This window comes from Phocoena phocoena, chromosome 15 (genome assembly GCF_963924675.1).
Source record: "Phocoena phocoena chromosome 15, mPhoPho1.1, whole genome shotgun sequence".
In the NCBI taxonomy this organism is placed as follows: Eukaryota; Metazoa; Chordata; class Mammalia; order Artiodactyla; family Phocoenidae; genus Phocoena; species Phocoena phocoena.
In genome coordinates this window covers 33,282,527-33,294,550 of record NC_089233.1, presented here as the reverse complement: position 1 = coordinate 33,294,550, position 12,024 = coordinate 33,282,527, and positions in this window count along the sequence as shown.

Here is a 12,024-nt window from a genome sequence, read left to right as displayed (position 1 = left end):
ATGAGTTAGTAGATGTAAAACACTTAGAACAATGCCTAGCACATACGGAATGTTCTGTAAGTGTTAGCTGTTATTTTTGGCTATTATACCATTGAATGAAGCTCACTGTAAGAACCTCCTAAGACCTGCTCCTTTTAATGCTTTAGCTTGACCTTTTGCAAGGTGTCTCTTCAAATGCAGCCTCTAAGTTAACAGTTCAATATACTTTGATGTTTGTTTCATGTTTTGCTTATGGCATTGTAAACAGACTTCCTCCACATGGTTTTGTTGCTAGGCAATACAGAATCATCATCCATATTACCCATCATTTGGCTGCAAGTAACTTAAACCCATTCTTATTATCTTAAGACAAGAACATATCTTGGAAAGATTCAGAGCTTTCTTCCATAACCTAAGGACACAGAGTTCAATCACAGAACCCAAGGGGAGACAGTTTAAACAGTTTCTCATGAAGAACTGAAAACAGAAAAAGACAGTAGAAGGTCGGTCACACTGTCTTTTCAGGGCTACCTTGGATCTATACTTTCATCTCCTCTCTGTAGATTTTTTTCCCCTGCGTATGCCACATGGACAAGCGTGGTCACTCTGAATCTTATCCCACCCTGCCCACAAGACTGATAACCGTCAATATATCTATTCATTTAAAATTCCTGATTGGCCTGACTCTTACCAGGAGTCACCCCGGGCCTAACCCACTGACGCAGAGGAGTGTGGTCATGATGCCTAATCCACTTGGAGGGAGATATAAGGGTTGATTCCAGGAGAAGGGCTTTTAGAAGGGCAGGGACCCACTATTACAGATTAATTGATGGGTTAAGAAACCCGTGTGCCCAGTTACCAAACTTATTTGCTCAAATAATTAAACTCTATTGAACTTGTTCTTCATAATGTCAGAGCACAGAACTGGAGTCAATTGGTGTAACTGACACGGGCTCAAATTTCAAGTCCCAAGGAAGGAATTTCTAAAAATATATATGGGACTTCCCTGGTGGTGCAGTGCTTAGGAATCTGCCTGCCAATGCAGGGGACACAGGTTCAAGCCCTGGTCCGGGAAGATCCCACATGCCGTGGAGCAACTAAGCCCATGCACAGCAACTACTGAGCCTGTGCTCTAGAGCCCACGAGCCACAACTACTGAGCCCGTGTGCCACAACTACTGAAGGCCACACACCTAGAGCCCATGCTCCGCAATGAGAAGCCACTGCAATGAGAAGCCCGTGCACCGCAATGAAGCTTAGCCCCCGCTCGCCGCAAGTAGAGAAAGCCCATGCGCACCAATGAAGACCCAACACAGCCAAAAATAAAATAAATAAATACATTTATAAATATATATGTATATGAATTATAGATGAATCTCCTTCTCTATATATAGATACTAAATACCCATAACTATATGTATTCTAGATATCTATATCTAGAGAGATGTGTCCCTATATCTATCATCTGTTTATCTCTATTGTTTGAAATTTGTAGGGCAGACTGTCAGCCTGGAAACTCAGACAGGAGTTGGTGTTTTAGTCTCGGGGCTGAAACCTGTAGGCTGGCTGGCTGGTAACTCAGGCAGGATTTCAATGTTATAGTCTTGAGGTCGAATTCCTTCTCCAGGAAACCTGTCTTTGCTCTTAAAGCCTTCGACTGATTAGATGAGGCCCACCGCATCATGGAAGATGATCTCCTTTACCTACAGTCAGCTGATTATAGATGTTAATCACATCCACAGAACACCTTCATAGCAACCAATCTAGATTGGCTACCATAGCCTAGGTAAGTTGACACACAGAATTAACCATCACACCATCCTACACCATCTCTAGAAATCTGATCTCTTTGGAGTGGCAAGAGGGCAAGGAAAAGGTGAGGCAGAGGCTGCCACATGTTCTTTCTCTGACATCCTACATCCTTGTTTTCTTCCTCCCTGATAACATATCTTCCAGCAACCACCATCAAAGTCCACCCTTATTCCTCCCCACATTGGGACTGTCAAGACTACCTTTTACTCCGCTATTGATACCATCCTTTATTTTATTTTCACGTGTTGCATTCGTTACAATGCCATCAGCATGAGGAGAGGGGTCCTGTCGCCAGGGCAGCCAAAGCACTGCATGTCCATTCCATCCTTAGTGGATATGTCCTTCCCTGTTGGGTGAATTCCAATTGTGTCTTTGATTCATCCCATGTCTGTGGGCCCTGAGATGTAGACACTTGACAGCCCCCTCATTCTTAATGTGTCTGTCTTTCTATAGCTTACTTGCCAAAACCTGCTCTTCAGAATCGACTAATTTATTACCTTTCATTTCTTCAAACATCACCCATAATGTTTCCAAACATGTGTAACCACATGATTATACCTTCACAAACACTCGAACCTCTAAGCCTCTGACATTTTATTTCTTTATAACATATCCTAATGCATTTCCCTCCTCCAGTACAATCCATTTCCCTTCTGATCAATACAGCCCATTAATAATGAGCTCATCATCATTGAAGGTATCCAGCTAGCTACACGATCATCTCTCTTCCCAGGATGTTATGAAGGCTATTCTTGCATTATGAAGGAGGTTGGAATACATGATCTGTCAATTCTTTAAAAATCTTAACCTCTAGGGGTATTCCATGTCTCTAATTTTCCTGCACGTGTATAATTTTAGATATCATAGATTCTCTATAAATGAAGACATCTGGGGCATTCCAAATGCAGGCATCGGTGCAAAATGTCTACACATAGTTTTCCATATCCTTCTCCTACCTCCACAAAATTTGTCAGTAACTTCCTTAAATTAAATTTACCTTTGGTTGTATACTTGATGAAGTGGAACTCTAAGTGGGCAATCTAACAAGAAAATCCATTCCTGTATTTTCTATTCAGATAGAATACATACAGTTTTCAGTAGGCCCTGTGTGTGGATGTTTCCAAGTAATACACTCCTGGATTTTGCCTTTGACCAGTCATTTCCAAACCTGACATTTTATTTGACACACACGCGCGCGCGCACATACACACACACACACACACACACACACACACACACACACACACACACACACACACACACACACACACACACCCCTACCTCTGAGCCCAGGACATGGAGAATCTGGAGTAAAGCCCAGTATCTGTAATTAAAAAAATAATCATTTAAAAAACCTGCCCATATGATTCTTACGGCTGCCCAGGCAGTTTTGGGAACCATCACCCAAGATGTGTTCTCCTAGTTCTGGGGGACATGGTTTCAATGCTGTTACATATACTACGTGGGCCGTCTGTTCCCCATGCTGGCTTCCACTGTGGTCACAGCTGGTTTCGAAGCCCCTAATATGCTCAGCCTGCTTTCATCCTCTCCTTGTCTGCTTCCTCCTTCATTAGTCACTCATCATGTCCTCAACCTGCTAAAACATCTTCAGAGGTTTGTCCACAGCCAGAGGTGAAAATTCTCATCTTTCAAATGGGCTCTCAGGAACCTCCAAACCTTCATTTCTCTTTGTCTTTAGGAGATGATATAGTGTGACTCTAAGACCTGGCTTTGAATTCTGGATCCTCCTCTGGAGACCTGCAAAGTTCCAGGCAGTGTCATCTCATGTAATGCTTATCACAACTCTGCGAGATGGATATCCCTGTTCTACAGATGAGAAAACTGAGGCTCAGTTATTTGAAGTAATTAATCACTTAAGTCACTAATACTTGGGCAGGGGGGGTGGTGGTCTGAATTTTAGCTCAGCGGTCTCGGAAGTGTAGAGTTTCTGCAGCATGATGGGCTGCCTCCCACTGTCAACAGAAGGATTGCTATTCCCGATGACTTGGAAAGTGTGCTAGGAATGAGACGTATTTCCTGTTTCTTCACTTTAATAGTAAGTAGTATAATCTAGATGTGGTCACTGAGAGGGCAAATGGAAAGCACTAATTAAGAAATATTCCAGTTTCTAAGACTGCAGAACTTCAGCTGTTGTTGAAAATGTAGACATCAGGAGGGAAAAAGCATTTATTCAAATACAATGCTGCTAAGTACATGCTACTGAGAAATAGGACTCCTCACACGATGGTTATTCAGTATCTTTTGATATTGTCAGTGCACAGTTGAGGAACGGATGCCATTTAAATGCATTATTCTAAAAATGTAAATAGAACAAATGATTTCAGTCAGCAGGAACTCATTATGTCAGAATTTAAATTCTCAGGATAGCCAACCGGAAAGGGCAGGTAAGTTTCCAGAAATAGATGAGTGTTTGGCCAGAAATGGCTGTGGGTGCACTGCGCCAAGCACTGGCGTTTGCCAGGTGCCCGCCGTGATGTCAAGGATACAGGCTGAAGCTGCCCATATGGTTCTTGGGGTCTCTCGGCTCATTCCACCCTCCACTCAGAGTTGGAGACGTGGGGCTTTTCTTTATCTGCAGGAGAAGGTAATTGCTTTAAACTTCACTGGCTGAGCTTGACCCTTGACTCGCCATCGCACTGCATTATGAAATGAAGCATCAGCAGTGGTCCTCCTGGTGGAGGGGGAGGGGCAGAGGGAGGGGGAGCCTGAGCTATCAACGTGGCACAGTTTAAATGTCAGGCGCTGCAATTTACAAGTGATCTGAGATTCATGGGAAATGCAACGGAAAAGTCATTACCTACCCCCCCTCCCTCGTGCTATAAAATTGAGTATGTCGTAAATCGCGTGCATGGCTAAGTTCATGGTGTTTCTGTAAGAAGACGATAAAGATAGAACTCCTTACATCTTTGATTCTTGCCTAGGGAGCATCCAGGCCAAAACTGTACACACAGACATTACACTGCCTTTTTAATCTCATTTTTTCATTTCAGGGCCTCTGCTCTTTAAAGCCAAACACTTTTTCAAAGACACCCTGTATCTATCTGATAACGCTTCATTTTCTTAACAGCAAGAGTGGGTAGAGGTGAAAAAACCTGAAAGGACCCGTGAATGCCTGGATAGGAATGGAAAGTTTCATTGAAAATAAAATGGAAATGAATCACTAATTGTATTAGTATTACCTGTGTGGTGGGAGTATTACAGAGCTTAATGTTAAGTACAGTGTCTGAGCTAGTCTGGGGAAATGCGTTGGGAGACACATATTTTCCGTTTCATCAGAGAGAAGTTTTGCTTTTCCCTGAAGCTACAGCCTCAGCCTCCTTAGAGAAATCATTCTCTGTAGAAGGGATTGTCTACAAAGGGTGGACTGCTCAGGGCTAAATCCATTAAAACCAATTGAAGCAAGAGCTGTTATTTGCTTAGGAAGGGAAAAAATAAATAAATAAAAAGCTCATTACCTGGAGCAAAATGACTTCTTCAGGATTAAGAAATTGACAGTTCATGTTTAATTATACCAACCTGCTGAAAACATTTAATACAGAGCTTTCAAGACACCTAACACAAGCATATGTGCATTTATTGTTCTAGCAATTGGGGAAGATTTGTGATTGTAAATGCCAATAGCGTGAACGGTATCCACCTAACCTTTGGGTGAGTAGGCCTGTTGCATTCACTTTACAGGGAAAACTTGGTCTTTCTATCAACAGTGCCAAGATTTCTTCAATTTTCTTGTATCCCATAATTTGCTTTAATGACTTGTCGTCTTTCTGATTTTAGGCGAGTCACTACTTTTTTTCTCCATGCATAGTTTCATTAAGGGAAAAATGTTCCGTGTGGACTGAGGCTGCTGCTCTTATGGGCTGGCTTTCTCTTGGGTCTGAGCTCTAGCGTGGGTCACTCAGGGTCCAGAACAACCTGGCAGGCAGCTTAAGAATGGATGGTTCCAGAAGTCTGCAGCCTTCCCATGTCACCAGGAAGGCAGGGCTAGTGAATGTCTTGCTTATTCCCTTGTCTTCTAGAACAGTGCCTGCCTGGTGCAAAGTAGCTACTCCATAAACATGCTTATAAAGAAAGAAGGGAGGAAAGAACGGGAGGGAGAGAAGAATTATCAGACCAACTTGAGGAAACTGGAGGCCTGCTGTTCCCTCAACTGGCCAGCAGATTCTATCTCTTAAAGAAAGAAACACAATTGTTTTGGCATTCTTTGTTCATAAGGACCTTCAGGATCTTCTCTCTGATGATTTTCAAGGTCCCATAAGTCTCCCTGAAACTTGGTTATTTTAGAAATTTAGAGAAAATTTTAGTGCGATAAGATTACAGTTATATATTTAAGTAATTAAATATAAGTAAATCTTTTCATAGTTCAAATTCAGTGGAAAGGATTTTTTAAAAATCTCATCAGATTGTTATAGCAAACCTTCGTTTTTGTTAAAAACTGTGATTTGAGCAGTAAGAACTTTGCATAACTAAACTTCAGAAGCAGACCTGTTGTAGAAAGAGGTGCTATTGTTACTGAGGGATTTGGAGTCAATATTCTACTTCTGGTTCCTTCCACATATCCAAAACCGTCAAGAGAACAATTTCAAAGAAGACACGGCATGAGAGTTAAAAGTTACAGCTGTCATTAGCTCTTGGCATTGAGGACTTTTTAAAAATCCCATTAAATCCATGACTTCATATACTTCAGAGTACCTGCGATTTGCAAATGCAGCTCAATAAATTTTTATCAAACTTGGGCATTTAGAAGAATAAATATAGCCCAAAATTTCATGGCTTCCAGGACACACTTAAATACCACATTATAGTAAAGTCTGATCAGAAGTCACCCTCAGCAGATAAATGAACACAGAACAATACAAATCAATGCAAATCAGCATCTGGCTTTGGAGAGAGAAATTCATGGAAATTTTTGACCATAAATTGTGCAACACAATTTTGACCTTTTGTTAGCATTGTAACAGTTCATTTTTGCAGCCTAGTTCTCCTAAGAAGTTTGCTTCTAGGTAATAAAATTTATGTATATGTGTGTGTGTAGTTATATTTAATTATATAAAATATAATTATGTAGATTTATAATTAATAGAATCATAAATTATAAATATATAATTATTTTAAAATTATAAATATCTATTTCTAAATATATAATTATTTTTACATAAGTATGTTTATATGTAATATAAAATATGTTTATAAATATAATCCTATATAACTTATAAATATATATTATATATAAAATTTTACTATCTAGAAGCAAATTATATATAATTATATAATATACATTTTATATATATATGTATTTGTATTTGCACTAATTTCTTTACAAATGTTCACCTGACAGTGGGCAAAGAAGTTAACATTTTTTTCTTTAATTCTTACAATAAAGCATGGCATCAAATTAAATTATTTGTCAGGTTTTCATCTTGCTCCTTTGATTTTGATTACCTAGTATTTTCTATATCTTAGTCATTAAAGTGGAAGATACCACCAGTTTTTTGTGCGTGCTGAAGGAAAATGTAACCTTGCCATGTAAGGGGCAGGAAGGAATTTTTATGAAATAACTTTTATTTGAATAAAAGGAAATCAATGCTTCTTTGGATAAATCAGCAAAATAGCTGCTCTTTAGTTTGAAGTGAAAAATTGGTGTACTTAGAAATCCGTTATATTCGCATGTGAAAATCTAGTGCGTTGTGAGCTTCTTAGTGACATTCTCTGATTGGTCACGCTGAGCCAGAGGCTGTGCCTGGATTATGTCTTTACCGGTGTTCTCAGTTCTCAGCATTGGCATCAGACTCTAACATCGGAAGGAGGACTGAGGGACAACTGAGCCCTCGTGCTGTCATGTCACCTGCTGCACTAGATTCCAGGGCTGAGATGAGCCATTCAAAACATGTGTATGTCAGGAAAATTGATGCTCAAGAGTGATGTAATTCACCTGAATATCTGGATATTGTAGGAACCACCTCCCTTTGCCTTTGGACTAGTTCACTCTAGTTTAACATATAATTTTGGAACTGAGAAACCCAGGAAATTGGTTGCTGCCATTATTTTTTTAATTAATTTTAAAAAATTGGAGTATAGTTGATTTACAATGTTGTGTTAGTTTCTGCTGTACAGCGAAGTGAGTCAGTTATACATAAGCATATATCCACTCCTGCTGTTTTATTGTTGTTGTTGTTTTGCTAGTGTATATACTATTAGAAAAAGGGGAAATAAATACTGGTTCCAGCTGTTCAGCCCCAAATGTGTTTATCATGTTCAGTTGGCTGAAGCAGTTCTTACATGTTTGCTTTAAAATATCAAACATTTCTGTTTTGGAACTAAAAATGATTAAAAATATAAAGTCCAAAAATATATTAAAAATTGTTATAGCTGAAAAAAAAGTGTTCAGAGCACATAAGCCTCCTCGATTCCTACTTTATTGTCAACGTGTATATGTTTCAGTCTTTTGTGTTACTTGTCTTTCCCACTAGTTATTTAAAAATGGCTGGAATGATTTGAAATAGAACTCTAAGAGATACATTATTTTTATATTTGTTAGGGTTCTTTTTAAAATTTTTTATTGGAGTATAGTTGATTTACAATGTTGTGTTTGTTTCAGGTGTACAGCAAAGTGAATCAGTTATACATATACATATATCCACTCTTTTTTAGCTTCTTTTTCCATATAGGCCATTAGGGAGTATTGAGTAGAGTTCCCTGTGCTATACAGTAGGTCCTTATTAGTTATGTATTTTATATATTTTATATGTAGTAGTGTGTATATTGTTCGGGTTCTTTCAGTTCCCCTAAAGCAATAGAAATGGAGGTGGGAGGCTGACTTCAGACACAGCTGAATCCAGGAATGTGATCAGTGTCGTCACGGCCGGCTCTCTGTCTCGCTTTGTCTCCCTCTCCCTCTCCCTCTCTTCATTTCCTTCATAGTTGCACAGACTTTCTGTATGTAGTGAGTATGTTTACCAAGGTTGATTTAGCAACCCTACCTACAAACATCTCACTCCCCCATACGTAGCTCTGCATACGCGTCCTAGGAGGACTGAAATGGCCTGGTGTCGTCATGGTCCATCCCTGAACCAATCACGGTATAATCTGATTGGCTGGGGCTGCATCCTGCAATACTTCCTGCTAGAGCATGGTGGTCCCCACCCTACCCACATCTAGCATGTCCCCCCAGAGCAGAGAAGGTAAAGGAGAAGCTGGGTAGGTCATAACGGTGGATGCCCGTGTCCAATATTCACATTTACCTCATGCCGAGAATGGGATGCCCTTGAACAAAGTCACTCAGATAATAAGCACTGTGGCAAAATTGTTTAAAACATCAAACTTAAATGAATACTTTTCAATGTTGATACAGATGTATATACTTTGATTGGCTTTGAGAACTAAGATAACCAATTTTTTCATCCAGTTTTCTGAGGAGGTGAAAAATAAATAGGAAAATATTCATCTATTTAGCAAATATTTATTGACTATTCTTCCTGTGCTAGGTGCTGTCCTGGACACTTGGAGATACAGCACAGAATAAAATGGACAAAAATCCATGTCTTCATGGGTCTTACAAACTTGTACACCGTGAGAATAATGCACTGCTTTTGAAAGTGTAGTATGTAACTTCCAGTGATAGATACTTTGCTATTCCTGAGGGGTGAAAAGTACATAGTAGGGTTTGTACCATAGAACAAAGATGTGATTCTTGTTATACATACACACACACACACACACACACACACACACACACACACATACATTAATTCAGGACATAAATCAAATCTTTGTGGTTGTGGCTTCTTCAGTCTAGTCCATTCCACGTGAAGCTGAGTAATCTGATTTTATATTGAAGTGATACCTCTCCTCTCTCCTTAAATGATTAAAATATCATCTCAGAAGGAATTTAGGGGATGTCTAGTCTATCTCCTTGTCTGTTGGACAAGAATTAGCTGTAACTATCTCAAACAAAGGACACACAATATTAACCACTGTTTATTCTGAGTGTGCAATTCACCAGGCACCGTGTAGATGATTTGTTGTGCATGTACTATCTCATTTAATCCTCACAACAACCCAACAAAGTAGGTACTGCCATTATCCCCATTTCACAGCTGAAGAAAGGAAGGTTTATGTTCTGTGTGTCAGGACTCAACCTGAGAAATCTTTAAATTTCTTCTATTGTCTGTAAGGAAGAACACACCTTACTTTCTCTGCCTTACTGATTGAAAGGCATTAGAGTCCAGCATAGAAAGGCAGGTAGATGGTCAAGCTCATCTTCAAACACCTTACCTTGATGAAATGGGACAGATGGGGTAATCTAAAAAGTTCTTGGTGAAAGTATGAAAAGAAAAACCATGAGGCCAAACCAGAGAAGGGGAAATAACAAGTGAGGAGTAGGCTGTGTGGCTCTGGTCTAAGGTGGGAAAGTGGGAGCTGGGAGGTGCGGGGGGCAAGTCTCTTACCCAGAAGTGAACTGAATAAGATTCATAAGGTTGCAGGAATCTGGGCTAGCACCATCCTTGAAGACTAACAGCCAATATCAAGCCTGCCTAAGAGTGCAGACGAAGCACTCAGCAAATTTAGTTTTACTTACAGCCTCGTGAGCCAGGATTGGTAATTCTCTGTGGTGTCTTTTAGTGGGAAAAGCAAAACAGGGATGACTGCTTTAAGTACCTTTTGGGGTAAATGGCTTTCAGACACTGGAGTTCCACGTTTTGCACCATCTCATGCGTCAGCCCCTTCTCTCTGCTGGCATTTCAGAGATGGGTGGGCACCCCTGGGTTGCAGCTGGTACAGCACCTCAGCTAGCTACTAGCTTGCATATCTAGCATTTATTGCTTTAGGTGTTCAAAAATAAATCACATCTTTAAAAGGTCAGTGTGGTTTATACTAACTATGTGAGCAATGAAAATGACAGTCTGGGGCAAGCTTATTTATTATTCTTCAAATGAGAAAAGTAATATTGCCTCATTGCAGAGAACTGGGAAAGAAAATGGCTCATAACCTCATCACCATGATCCCGTTCAAGACTGTGCTGTGCGCTTCTTCAAGAGGTTGATGCTGTTTGTTTTCTCTTTTTCCTTCAAAGCACAGCGTTTATGAGGAATGATCTTTAGGACTGTGTTTGCAATAGATCTAGGAGAAAGAAATGCATTTGTTAGAAGAGGCAACTCACCAATTCAGGTGTACTAGCAGCATTTTGAAAGTTGCTAACACGAAGCTGGAGTTGCCTCCCCACCAGAGGGTTAGTTTAGCCTGTGCGTGTGGCCCGATTCATCCTGTGGTGAGACCCAAGAACGGTGCTCTTGTTACTCTTATTCTTCAGGTGCAGTGAATTGTCCTTGTTCAGTTGCATAGGATTATCCAGCAGAAAATCCTCACTGGAGTTGGAAAATTGGAGGGGTCTGAATGTACCAAAATCAGATTTATAGAGAGACAGGAAGACATCCTGAGATGCTTTGCACGTTGAAGTTAAACATGTGAAGAGAGAGAGCTGATTGGCAACTGAAAATAGATGTAACCTGTTACTCCCATGGACTTCATCCTTCTCTATTCAATCACTATTGTCTACAACTCAAACATCCATTCACTCAACAAATGCTTATTAAGGAACAGTATGTATCAGCCACCATGCTTGGTGCTGCATATGTGATGGCAAGCAAGACGGATATGGCTTCTTCCGTCTTGGGGCTTATAATCCACTGAAATTAGCCTCGTGCAGTGAGCCACAGATCATCCCCACAGTGCATGGGTGGGAGAGTGGGGGCCAGCGCCCGGTGAATGACCGTCAACAATATTTTGTCTTGCACATCACATCTGTGTTCATTCTCACTGACATGCTTCCTTTTGCTCTCAACTGATTTAAGTGCTATGTCATGGGCATGATTTTTTAAAATGCTTTACTGAAGTTCATCTAGGAGTTTAATAGTATCTGGTCTTACGTTTAGTTCTTTAGTCCATTTTGGGTTTATCTTTGTATACGGTGTTGGAGAATGTTCTAATTTCATCCTTTCACATGTAGCTGTCCAGTTTTCCCAGCACCACTTATTGAAGGGACTGTCTTTTCTCCATTGCATATTCTTGCTTCCTTTATCGTAGATTAATTGACCATAAGTGCGTGGGTTTATTTCTGAGCTTTCTATCCTATTCCATTGATCTATATGTCTGTTTTTGTGCCGGTACCATACTGTTTTGATTTCTGTAGCTCTGTAGTATAGTCTGAAGTCAGGAA